At 39.1% G+C, this 11,907-nt stretch overlaps 1 protein-coding gene and 1 long non-coding RNA gene across 2 annotated transcripts in view; one reads left to right on the top strand and one right to left on the bottom strand.

Moving 5' to 3' along the window:
• Positions 1-2,987: 2,987 nt before the first annotated feature.
• Positions 2,988-11,227, bottom strand: LOC139439228 (uncharacterized). Its single transcript, XR_011649023.1, has 3 exons — positions 11,093-11,227; positions 5,288-5,372; positions 2,988-3,121 (listed from the first exon to the last, which is right to left on the bottom strand). It is a non-coding gene; the product is annotated as an uncharacterized lncRNA (long non-coding RNA).
• Positions 7,519-11,907, top strand: part of LOC101437727 (cytochrome P450 2C9-like) — a 30,446-nt gene continuing 26,057 nt past the window's right edge. The window contains exon 1 of the mRNA XM_058298729.2: positions 7,519-7,537. The gene's annotated coding sequence lies outside the window, so the exon portion shown is untranslated. The remainder of the gene's footprint in view (positions 7,538-11,907) is intronic.

The raw sequence follows: 11,907 nt of genomic DNA, 5'->3' as shown, positions 1-11,907 counted from the left end.
CTAGCAATTAAAGCTAGGGCCTTCCAGACTCTGCTCACCCGGGGAGTCTTACCTTCTTCCATGTTCGGAGTTCTTTTTCGTTCCCAGAATCTTTCTCTTCAGACCTTCCATTGCCCCTCGATTTTGTCGGGAAGATTCTGGTGGAGCCCACATCTTTTCTGGATTAAATTTAATCCAGGGGCGCCCAGATTTGGGGTTCACCCGAGTCCTCCCGGCTTCCTCGGGGATTTGGAAGGGGCAGCAAAATGCTACCGTCTCTGGCCTTCATTTTTGTCCTGCCGCGGTCGCCATTAATGTTGTGGAATTTAAGAGAAGTTCAATTATTTGAGTATAGAGAGGCCAGGACTCAGGAATGATTTTGAGAAGGAAAAATGGTTTATTGACGGCCGGCCGGACTCGGGAGCTTTCTGTTTGAATCCCGAGCCCGGAACAAGATTTTCAAACGTCTTTTATACAGAGAGGAAAGGCCAAATCGTCCCTTTGTTTCAGTTCTCAATAGGCTTCAATTAGCATATATCTCTTCCACATCTTAGGTAAGCTTTTAGCAAGGACTCCAGACATTTTAGATAAGCCTTGGTTTTTGCATTTCCCCTAAATACTTAAAGTTTATAGCCCTTGCTTTGTTAAACATTTCCTGGGACTGGAGCCTGCTGGTCCCTAAGAGCAGGACTGCAGCCTCTTACCGTTTCACACCCACAAGTCAAACAACTTAGTTATCTCTGAAGAGACAAAGAGCCTTCCACCCATAGCCCACATCACTATGAGGGCATTTTTGGGACTTGGAGTTGTCCTGATTGATATTGCAAGGACAAATGCAGGACATTATATATCCTGCCATAATCCACTGAATGGACTGGGGGTGAGTGTAAACACAATGTAAACTACACTCCATGCTATTTAGCAAGGTTCCAAAATTTATTCACAAAATGCAAGGAATGTGCCACACTGATAAAAGAGGTGTCACTGTGTGAGAAGTGGGGGTGGTGTAGAGAAGGGGTATATAGGAGCTTTTATATTTTTTAATTTAACATTTTGTGTGATCTAGGTATTTTAAAAGATAATAAAATTCTTTTAATTATAAATCACTTTATGTAGATGAAAATAGTTTACTGGTTATAGAGGACCAGGGAAGGAATGTTAAGGAGTATGGAGTCTTTCATTCTTGAGCAATGAAACTGTTCTAAATTTTTGAGATGCTGAACATACAACACTGTGATTATACTGAGAATCTAATTATACACTTTGGATAGATAATATGGTATGTGAATATATCTCAATAAAACTGCTTAATAAACAAATAATTTTACAAGATCAGCAGGGAATTATAGATCAAGATGTAAGGAATTTTCCTGTTTCTATCTCTATTTTTTGTTTATTATTATTTCTGAAATAGTGAAAATGCCCTAATAATAACTGAAGTGGTGAATGCACAAATATGTGATTATACCAAATACCATTGACTGTACTCTTTGGATGAATTATATATATTACTTATATATATATATAAAACTGATCTTTTTAAAATAATTAATGGGAGTATGTCAAAGGAATTCAATCATTAGGAGACAATTTCAGCATCAAAATAAATATTGTTAGTAATGGATTATACCCCATTGAATAAAATGTAATCCATGTATTTTAGTTTTAGGCTTTTATACAGAGAACTTATTTAGGGTAAAATCTTACAATTCTGCAGCTGTGAAAATGTCCAAAATCAAGGAATCATCAGACATGCTATCTCACCAAAGAGCAGCTGAAGACAATCTTGGACTTCTGCCATGTGGAAATCACAACGGCAGCCAAGCTTTGCTTCCTCCTCTGGTCTCACTTTCTCCCTGGGCTCAGCTGTGGAATTGGCATATTGCTTGCCCTGCTAGGGTCTCCCCTTTTCAGCTTCAGCTGCTCCTCTAATTTAAGCCTTGTGACTCTCTCTCAGGCTCTCGGGATTTTTTTTCATTTGCAGCTGCAGGACATCCTAGAGTCCTTTCCCATATGAGAGGGTAAACTGACAGCTGGTCTTTTCCTCTGTGTTTCTGCTTTCTCTACTCTGCTACTATAGGACTCCTCCAAGAGAGCAGAGACCCAACCTGGGTCATGCCTCACTGATACAGTGCAATCAAAGGCTCTAATGTGAACTAATGAAAAGCAATCTAATCAAAGCTACCTTAACTGAATCTAATACAATCAACAGCTCCCAAACACACATGAATGGAGTACTTCTAAGAACATGAGTTTTCTAGGATTCCAAAAAAAAATTGTCAGATTGTAACACCTTCTTCCATACTGATAAAATAAGTGAATAATGGATAGTTATCCATTCCTTGTTAAGGAATAGATAGTTACATCTACTTCATTTCAAAGAATCTGCCCTCAAAATACTTCCTAAAAATGAAGGTAAGAAGAGTAACTTTACAGTAAACACACTATCTTAAAGAAGTAATCAAAGGGGGAAGCATCAAAGATAGAATATTTGGACCCGAAGGGTATTGGGAATGAAAGAGAAAAAGGAGAGAGAGAGAGAGAGAAAGAGAGTGAGAGGGAGAGAGAGAGAATGCACGCTGGGCTCAAGGGGTCTGCGAGTAGAGACTCATCAGACAACTTTATTGTTTACAAGGGGCTCTCTATATACCCCAGTCTACAGGACAAGCAGCAGCAAAATGTAGTTAACTATTAGCATTACTAAGGAACTAAAAAAAAATCTTATCTCCAGGTACAAAGTCTAAGTGTTCTATTTACTACAAAAGGTATGTGCTCATCTTTTCTTTCAGCCTTTAACAGCTTCATCTTGTTTGCCAGGAACTCTTAATTACTGCATTCCTTAGGGTGGGAGCATAGCCATGGAAACAGCATGTCTCTCCTTGTGAGACCACTGTGCCTCAGTTTCCAACAATCTAATAGGATGCAATGAGAAGAAATTCATCATTCCTGACAAAAGATGCACAAATTGAATCTAATCATGAAGAAACATCAGACAAACTAAATTAAGAGGCATTTTACAAATACACAATTTATTTCAAATTGGAAATATCACAAAAGTCAAGGAAAGATGGAATTTTTTCCAGACTGAAGTTGATGAAAGAGATATGATGACTAGTTGCAGCATTTGATTCTGAACTGGATTCTGAAATGAAACAGGATATCATTGGGGCTTATCAGTAAACAAGAATACAGTCTGAGAATTAGACTGTCCTAATGAACCAACATTAAATTCCTAAACAAATTCTTTGTACATACCTTTAATTTGTATAGGTTTTTAATGCTTTGAATATTTATAGTTATATATAATTAATTAAATATATAAATATAAAATGAATTCTTAAATTTGGATACAAATTCTTTAAAAAGAAATTCTTCTAATCCAAATGTTAGCCAAGGTGAGGTCTACTTTACTAAATGACAGTGGAAGGCCTACACTGATGTCCTCCTGGCTGCTTTGGCAACAGTGATGGGAGGTTCTTCCATAGGAGAATTCCCTGAAGAGGAGTTGGGGAACTTGGATTCTAAGACAAGGTTTGTACAGATGCATTGATGATGCTCTGCCTCCCTGAGTCACCAAACCTATATTCCTAAAAGAAAGGAACGTTTAGACTTGTGGATATCAGAGATCCTTTCTCTAAATTGTCTATGATTCTTTCATTGTATAAAAAGAGAAGGGGCCAAGCAAAAGCCTCAGCAGAGGAATAAGGAGCAGGGCATCAACACCCATCTCCTGGAGAACAAAATGTTGACTCTAAAGAAAGCCGTGGAGTATATTTTGCCCCCAAATAAGGGAGTGTGGTTAATTTAGAATCTGTAGTGAGGAGTTAAGCAGCACAAGAACTGTTCTCTTTATCATGGATGAAGAGGTCACTGACACCTTGTATTCAAGTTCTAAAAAGGTTACAAAACTGAAATTTTCTGACGTCCTGCCTTAATCAACTGGTGCTGCAATTATTAATTGGATCAATGTTTACTCTGAAAGTCATTAATTAGGATGAGTTAATAAATACTGAATCATAGTACACACTCAGTGAAACTTAGTGTCCCCTATGAAGTGAAAACACAGTTTAAGGAAAATGGCAAGAATCAGGGGCACAGTTTCCAGACTCAGGGCAACCCTCTGCAGATTCTGTGTGCTTGGCCAAGGCACTGAATCTCTGAGATTCAGATTCTTAATCCTGCAAGTGGAAGTATGTTTATCTTAGGTAAAGGTACTTCAGAAAATCAAAGAAATAAGATAGCTATGAACATTCCTGTAAATTGACATCTCCCTGTAATCAGGAGATAAAAAAATTTATAAATATTTACGTAGCTTTTCCATTAGCCATAGACCATAAAATAACCACACATCAATTAGAACACATATGATGGTATCTTCACAGAACAGGTTTGAACACGTTTTGCCCTGAGCCATAAGGAGTAACCCCAGGAATGAGTCCATCCTCATGACCACTAATGTTTCTCCCTCTCAGGTCTGTGGCCTCTGCACACTGCAGTTGTTCTGTTCTGAACTCTGGACTACTTAATGAAGTCATTACTTCCCATCACACCATCATTCCTCGAATAATCACTCTTTTTGCTGTCTGTTAAAACATTTCATTATTTCAGATAAGAACAAACCAAAAAAGCAACAGAAGCAGCTGTACTTGCAGATGCCTAGGAGGTGGGGAAGCTGTAATCTCTCCAGTCTCCCCTTTCAGTTCCTTTGTCACAGGCTCTTACCTGGGTTGTGCTGAGCAAGTTCACCTCTGCAGTGAGGGAGAGAGGGAGAACTTTTTACCTTTCTCTTCATACCCTATGGCCTGGAGTCTAAAGAAGGGATTCTATCTAAAGTGCTCCCTGTAAATCAAGAACAGCCAATGGTGTGTACATTCACATTAACTAATGTCTTGGGGGTTTTGTGTTCTTTTGCAAAAATAATTCTCAAGGCAGCTGGGGTATAAGAAAGAGTGCACAATAGGCATCAGATTGTCTAAGTTCAAATCCCAGGTTTCACACTAATGATCTGTGTGATACTGAACTCCCGTTCTCCCAGGGTCTCCTTTAACCCCATTTGCTTTTTAGGGGTTGGGGTTGGGGGGATGTTACTGTTAAAAGGAGTATAAATTTGCTCAGCAGTTGAGTTCCCAGCCAGGAGAGCTCTATCACATTCCCCAATGGAGCAGCAACAATCCCCCAAAGAGCCTGTGTGCCTGAAATATGAACTAGGCCTAGAGCTGCATGGTGTCTAAGAGTTACCTTCTGAGAGCCCCCATGTTGCTCAAATGTGGCCACTCTGTAAGCCAAACTCAGCATGTAAATGCATTACCTTCCTCACAGCATGGGACATGACTCCCAGGGATGAGCCTCTCTGGCACCAAGGGTTTACGACCAAGCACCAGCTGATGATGTAACTAGAAAAAGACATTGAATAAAAGGGTCAACTCAGACCAGCAGAATATCTCAGCCTACATGTAATATCAGGTGTTAAATGCTTTTTGACTTTGGATAAAAGGGGGAAATGGAAAGGACAGATGAGTTTTTATGGCTATGAGTCTCCAAAAAAGAGTCGGGTGGTCATCAGAGGGGTTGCTTACACACACCTCAGCAGGGTACTAGAGACAGCCAAAGTAGATAGAAACCCAGGTACTGGTTCTCCTGAGGGCTATGGAGACCCACAGCTTCTATGGTCTTGGCAGATGGCTCTGGAGTTCAGGGCCTTGTCAGTTGGCCCTACTTTGGAATTTGGGTTCCTGAGAGTGATGGAGTTGAACTCAGATATGGCCTTTCTAAACATGCCTCTTCTGTTACTTTTACTGGAGCTGTGGTTGGCATTTGTGTTGGTGTATACTCAGAAGACCTGAATCTGTCCATGTGACAGCCAGGCCCTGAGCCTCAGCAGATTGCAAATCCTACCCTCTGGTTTATTGGACTTACCCTGGCCAGCTAACAGGGAGATGAAGATCAACCACCACACCAGGGAGCCAAGGGTGTCTACAACTGCAAGCAGGAGAATTGTACCCATCATCCATGTGGAATCTAAGCCCCCTCTTGATGTAGCGGGGGACTGGACATAACCATCCCAGGGTCCACAGGATGGAGGAATAGAGTATGGATTAGAGTGGACTTACTGATGTTCTTCTGGGGAACTATTGTGATTAGTAAGGGAAGATATTGTAATATTAATGTGGAGAAAGTGGCCATGGTAGCTGCTGATGGTAGGGAGAGGGAAGAAGAGATACAATGTGGGCGCATTTTCAGGATTAGGAGTTGTCCTGGACTGTGCTGTGGGGACAGATATGGACATTGTGTGTCCTGCCATGGCCCACTGGGTGGAATGGGGAAGAGTGTAGTCTACAATGTAGACCACTGTCCATGCGGTGCAGCAGTGCTCCAAAATGTATTCACCAGGTGCAGTGAATATGCCACAATGATGGAAGACATTGTTGATGTGGAAGGAGTGGGGTGGGGGGGTTGGGGGATATATGGGGACTTTATATTTTTTTAATGTAACGTCTAAAAGGAAATAAAAAAGAGAAAAATAAATAAATAAAAATAAAAACAATGCAAAAAAATTTACTCAACACTTATTAATTATCTGATGGAAATTTGATTATTCAATATGTATGAATAGTATTTAATGTTGCCTATTTTTGTTTAGGCAGCTGTGAGGTCTATAGAGAACATTAAAATATTTCAGGAAATTAATAATTCCCTTTATTTTCTCTCATTGCCTCCTTGGTTCATTTCAGGGGGGAGTAGTTTTATTATATATACTGGATTGACCCTTTGTTTATTAAGAGAGAGATCACTTCAAATTTTTAAAGAGCAATTTCACTCTTATTTTGAAAGGGCATCTTTAGATCTTTTTGTTCACTTTTGGATTATGTATATATTGATGGTGATATGAAAACTTTTGTTATGTGAAAATATTTGTCAGAAAACTGTTAAACAATATTACTTTTTTTTTCAAAAAAATTTTTTAAAATACTCTAATTTTCAAGGAAATAAAAAGATTTTAGTGTTTGATGAAGCATAAAGGAGAAACATTTTTAATGAAAGACAGAATACACAGATTATTCACAAGTCAGAACTTCCCAACTGATAGACTGAGAATCAAGAATGATGAGCAATTTTGTTGATCAAACCATTTACTTCAGTAACCACCTGTTCTTTTAATTTAACTGTGTTTAACAATATCTGGACCACATCCTAGAGCTATTAAATTATAATCTCCAGGTTACAGCCTTGGAAAGAAGGAAAGCAAGATTAAATAACCAAAGTCCATTCAGAAATATTTTCAGTGAATCTAGCTGACTGGACACATTATAAGGTCCAAGAGTAACAAATTGAACGGGTCCACAATTTGGACTGAAGTTCAATGTTGCCTTAGTGAAAAGCAAAGGCTCCAGTGTATCTAGTCGAGGTCCTGGTACTCTTCCTCTCCTCTTTGCTTCTCCTTTCCCTCTGGAAACAGACTTATGGGAAAGGGAAGCTTCCACCTGGCCCCACACCTCTCCCAATTATTGGAAATATCCTATTGATAAATGTTAAGAACATCAAAAAATCCTTAAGCAATGTAAGTATGCTTTATGTTCTTCCAGTGCCTTGCAAAAGGTAAGTAAATTAACTCCTGAGAGGAACTAATATACATACTTGGAGACAAAGCATTAAAAGAGAACTTTGTAAAGTAAACCTTCCCCTGTAGATTTTGTGGTTTTTGTTGCTTTACTTTGTTGTTTTTCTGTCATATCAGAATTAGTGAATGAATTAGTCCATTTCACGGGAAGAGAAACTTTAAGGTATTGTAAGGTACAATCAAATCACAAAATGATCAAACAACAAAAGTAAAGTGTGTGCCCTCCATTGTTTCCCTGCCTTGCTAAGATTTTTAGTCTGAAGTTCAAGCTAATAGAAGTGTTTTTTGATAGCAGGTTTCATTCTAATAAGTCATCCACTGTCTAAACCCTGTGCCCTGTTCTGGTTAGCCAATATGATTAAATTTGTCTGGGAAAGCCAATTAGGCGTAATGTAAGGAAATAGCCATGGGAGCTCAGGACAAGCATGAGTGATGAAAGCGAGAGAACCAATCAGTCAGGGACCAATGGTGAGAATGGAATCCTTTTGGACTCTGCCAAAAGCTGCTGCCTGTGGTTAAGGAAGGCTTCAGGGTGGAAGAAGTTGTTCTTCCAGGACGTGCTATATGTCCTGACACAGCCCCTGTGGAGAACACTCTTCACCATTAGCAATACCAGCAGAACTCTAAAGGGCCAGACTTAGAATTCTCCGTGGGTGTTTTGAAAAATATAGATTTCTAGTCTTCATCCCAGAGCTACTAAACAGAATCCGCACAGGAAGAGTTTGCCAGGTGATCCTGGTGCAGTCACCTGAGATTGGATCAAAATGGGCATTGGAAACTGATAAATTCATCAGGCATCAGAGGCCCATCAATCAGGGTTCAAGTGTGGGTCTTCTACTTATTAGATGGGGGACCATGAATACAACATTTAAATTCACTAAAGTTTAATTTCTTCATCTTTAAAATTGAACTAAATAAATCTTGCTCAATCTAGTGATTTAGTGTCTCAGTGTGGAACCCCCTGGGACAACAGAGACCCCCCCCCCATAAATAAACATCATGCTTATGTATAAACCTCAAAATATATTAAGCAGCATGCAGCAGAATAAAAACATCAATAATAGATTGATAAAATTATTCTGCCTTATATATGTACCATATATAGACCAAATAGCGACTTCCTTGCTAATATCTAACTTTCCTTACCTATGAAACCTATGGCCCTGTGTTTACTCTATATTTTGGCTCGAAGCCCACTGTGGTGTTGCATGGATATGAAGCAGTGAAGAAAGCTCTGATTGATCGTGGAGAGGAGTTTTCTGGAAGGGACAACTTCCCACTGGAAGAAGAAGGTAATAAAAGACATGGTACATAGATGTGTGCCTGTATTGGGCAATGGTGATAGGAGGGGATATGGGGGATTGAAACAGAGACTTGAAGAGCTCCTCAGGACAGCTTGGTCCAGAGCATGGCTCTTCACTGTCAGCATCCTGGTTGTTGTCAAGTATCTCCTTCCCAGTGTCCCTTTCCCCTCGTTGTAGGAGTCATTTTCAGCAATGGAAAGACATGGAGGGATCTCCAATGCTTCTCCCTCATGACCCTGAGGAATTTGGGGATGGGGAAGAGGAGTATTTAGGACCACATTTAAGAGGAAACCTGCTGCCTTGTGGAAGAGTTGAAAAAATCCAAGTGTGTGAGTTTACCCTGTATCCCTGACCTTCCCAGAATGCTCTCTACTCTACTGAAATCCTTGGAGACCTTTCAGGAGCAGTCAAATCTTTCCTATAGGTCGTGGGATCCACCCTCAGGTGGAGGAGGGTGGGTTTAACACAGAGCCCCAAGGAGTTTTGGTGTATCTTTGTGTGTGTGTGTGTGTGTATGCATGATTGAGGATACAGTGTGGGTATAGAAATCTCACTTAAGCTTCTTTTGTCATGAGCACTGTCTGTTTACTTGCATTCAGAATATCAGGAAGATAGAGACTTTTTTGTTTGTTCTTTGTTTTTATTTTATTTTTTAGGATAGAGGGTTTTCAGTCTTATTTTCTCCAAGAGTTAAAGAGCCACATTTCCCCCCTGAGATTCATGTGGATTACCTACTTAAGAACAGTTCACTGGGGAGTACTTGTACATGAACACCATGGATGCAGCCTCATCATTGCCCTGCAGGGCATGAAACAAACGGCACATGCTTTACCTCACTGGCATGACTGAGGGTTTCCTCCAAGGCTCAGATCTGCAGTTCGGCTCAGTCATGATGCTTACCTGTGGGGTTCCCAGGGGAACACTCACCATTGTGACTTCCCTATAAACTCAGACTATTTCTAAACTACCAACAGTTTAATGTTACTCAAACTTACACAACTGATTTATGTAAGAAATATATGCCAAAGCATTATTCTCTACAATACACAAAAAAACAGGCTATAAATACTGGGCTGTAAAATGACTTATTAACTGGCTTATCAACTACTCTTAATAACTCTCATCCTGTCTTGCCTACTGTAAGTTGTCATTCTTTGCTTCTTTCCTAATCTTTCTCCTCCACTTTATTGGGATTTGTGTTAGAGCATTCATGGTAATTATTTATCCCACACACCCAGCTTTCTGAACTGTGAAGTCCTTGTTGGATGACTCTCACTTTCAACTTGGAATCCAAATTACCTAGTTTTCATTCCCTCTTCCAAAGAAGTGAAAGGAAAAATTGAAATCAGGTTTTTAGCTATGAATCCCGCATAAACAAATCCCACAGCCTTCCAGATTAGCTTTCATCTTTCTAGTTACAATAAAACCTTTTCTGAAAGTTTAGAGCCCTGGAATGTTTCTGTTCTCACCTGCAAAGGGTCCTGGTATTATAACAGCGACCACAACTTAGTCAATAGCTTGTCATTTCTTCACAACACCTGATTCAAGTCACTTTTTATTATTTTATAGAAATTAATTTGTGGGCTTTTTGCATATAAGGTTTATTCATCATTGATTAATATTGCTTCATTGACAGATCCCCCACAAAAAAAGAAAACTTTCCTCTGCTTTAATTTTGTTCATCTCTAATGTGATGGAATTGACCAAAATCGTGGTCAGTTTTAACATATATTATGACATACTGATTTCTGTCGACAGTTTATATTGAGCAAAATCCCAAAATCCACAAAGATGGTACCTTTGCACAAATAAATAAAATTTGGGGTTTTGATTGGTGAGGAGGAACAATCAAAGAGATTGGAAAAAAAATGGAACAGGGTCTCAGGAAATTGAATGACAATGCAGAGCACACATTTGCATTACTATTGTCCCAGAAGGAGAAAAGAATGGAAAAGAGGCAGAAGGAATAGCTGAGGAAATATTGACTGAAAACTTCCCAACCCTTTTGAAGGACATAAATACCACTATCCAAGAAGGAAAACACACTCCAAACAGAATAAATATGCATAGACCTACCCGACAGCTGCTATTCAGGATGACAAACATCAAAGATAAAGAGAGGATTCTGAAAGCAGCAAAAGAAAAGAAAACTATCACATACAAAGGAAACTCAGTAAGATTAAGTGCTCACCTCTCATCAGAAACCATGGAGGAGAGAAAAAAGTAGCAGGAAGTATTTAAGGTGCTGAAAGAGAAAAACTGCCAGCCAAGAATTCTGTATCCAGCAAAGCTGTCCTTCAAATTTGAGGGTGAGTTCAAAGTCTTCACAGTCAAGCAAGAACTGATAAAATATGTTACCAAAGACCAGATAAACAAGAGATAGTAAAGGGGATGCTGCAGCATGAAAAGAAAAAGCAAGGGTGAAACATTTGGAGAAGAGTTTACAAATAAACTAAAGGATAAGAAGACAGACAATGGAAAGACAGGACAGCAGAGAGTCAAAGGACAATATGGATGAAGTAAGTAATGCCTCTTACAGTATTAACACTGAATGTTAAGGGACTGAACTCTCCAATCAAAAAACATAGACTGATAGAATGGATTAAAAAAATATGAGGCATCTATATGTTGTCAGCAAGAGACTGGCCTCAAAAGTAAGAACCCAACTAAAGTAAAAGTGAAAGTTTGGAAAAAGATATTCCAAGCAAGTTGTAACCAAAAATAAAGCTAGAAGAGACCAAATGAATGTAAAATATAATAGATGAACAGTAATTATTCAGTACAACAGGCAAATCGTTCCTGTGATCAGTAATCTGTAATTTTTTTAAACATTTGCTTTTAATTGAAAAAAATTTTCAAAGGAACCATATTAAGGAAACTCGAACTTGTAAGGAGAACCAAGTCAGTAAGATCAGCATTAGCCCAGGTCAGCCCTTTAAAGACCCTTCTGGATCAGATGATCTCCAAAATAGAGGTGACCCAGAAAGTTGACCCATGATTTGATTT

Source organism: Dasypus novemcinctus, chromosome 6 (genome assembly GCF_030445035.2).
Source record: "Dasypus novemcinctus isolate mDasNov1 chromosome 6, mDasNov1.1.hap2, whole genome shotgun sequence".
NCBI classification, from domain to species: domain Eukaryota; kingdom Metazoa; phylum Chordata; class Mammalia; order Cingulata; family Dasypodidae; genus Dasypus; species Dasypus novemcinctus.
The sequence above is the reverse complement of the archived record's forward strand: the minus strand, read 5'-3'. Positions and strand labels throughout refer to the sequence as shown.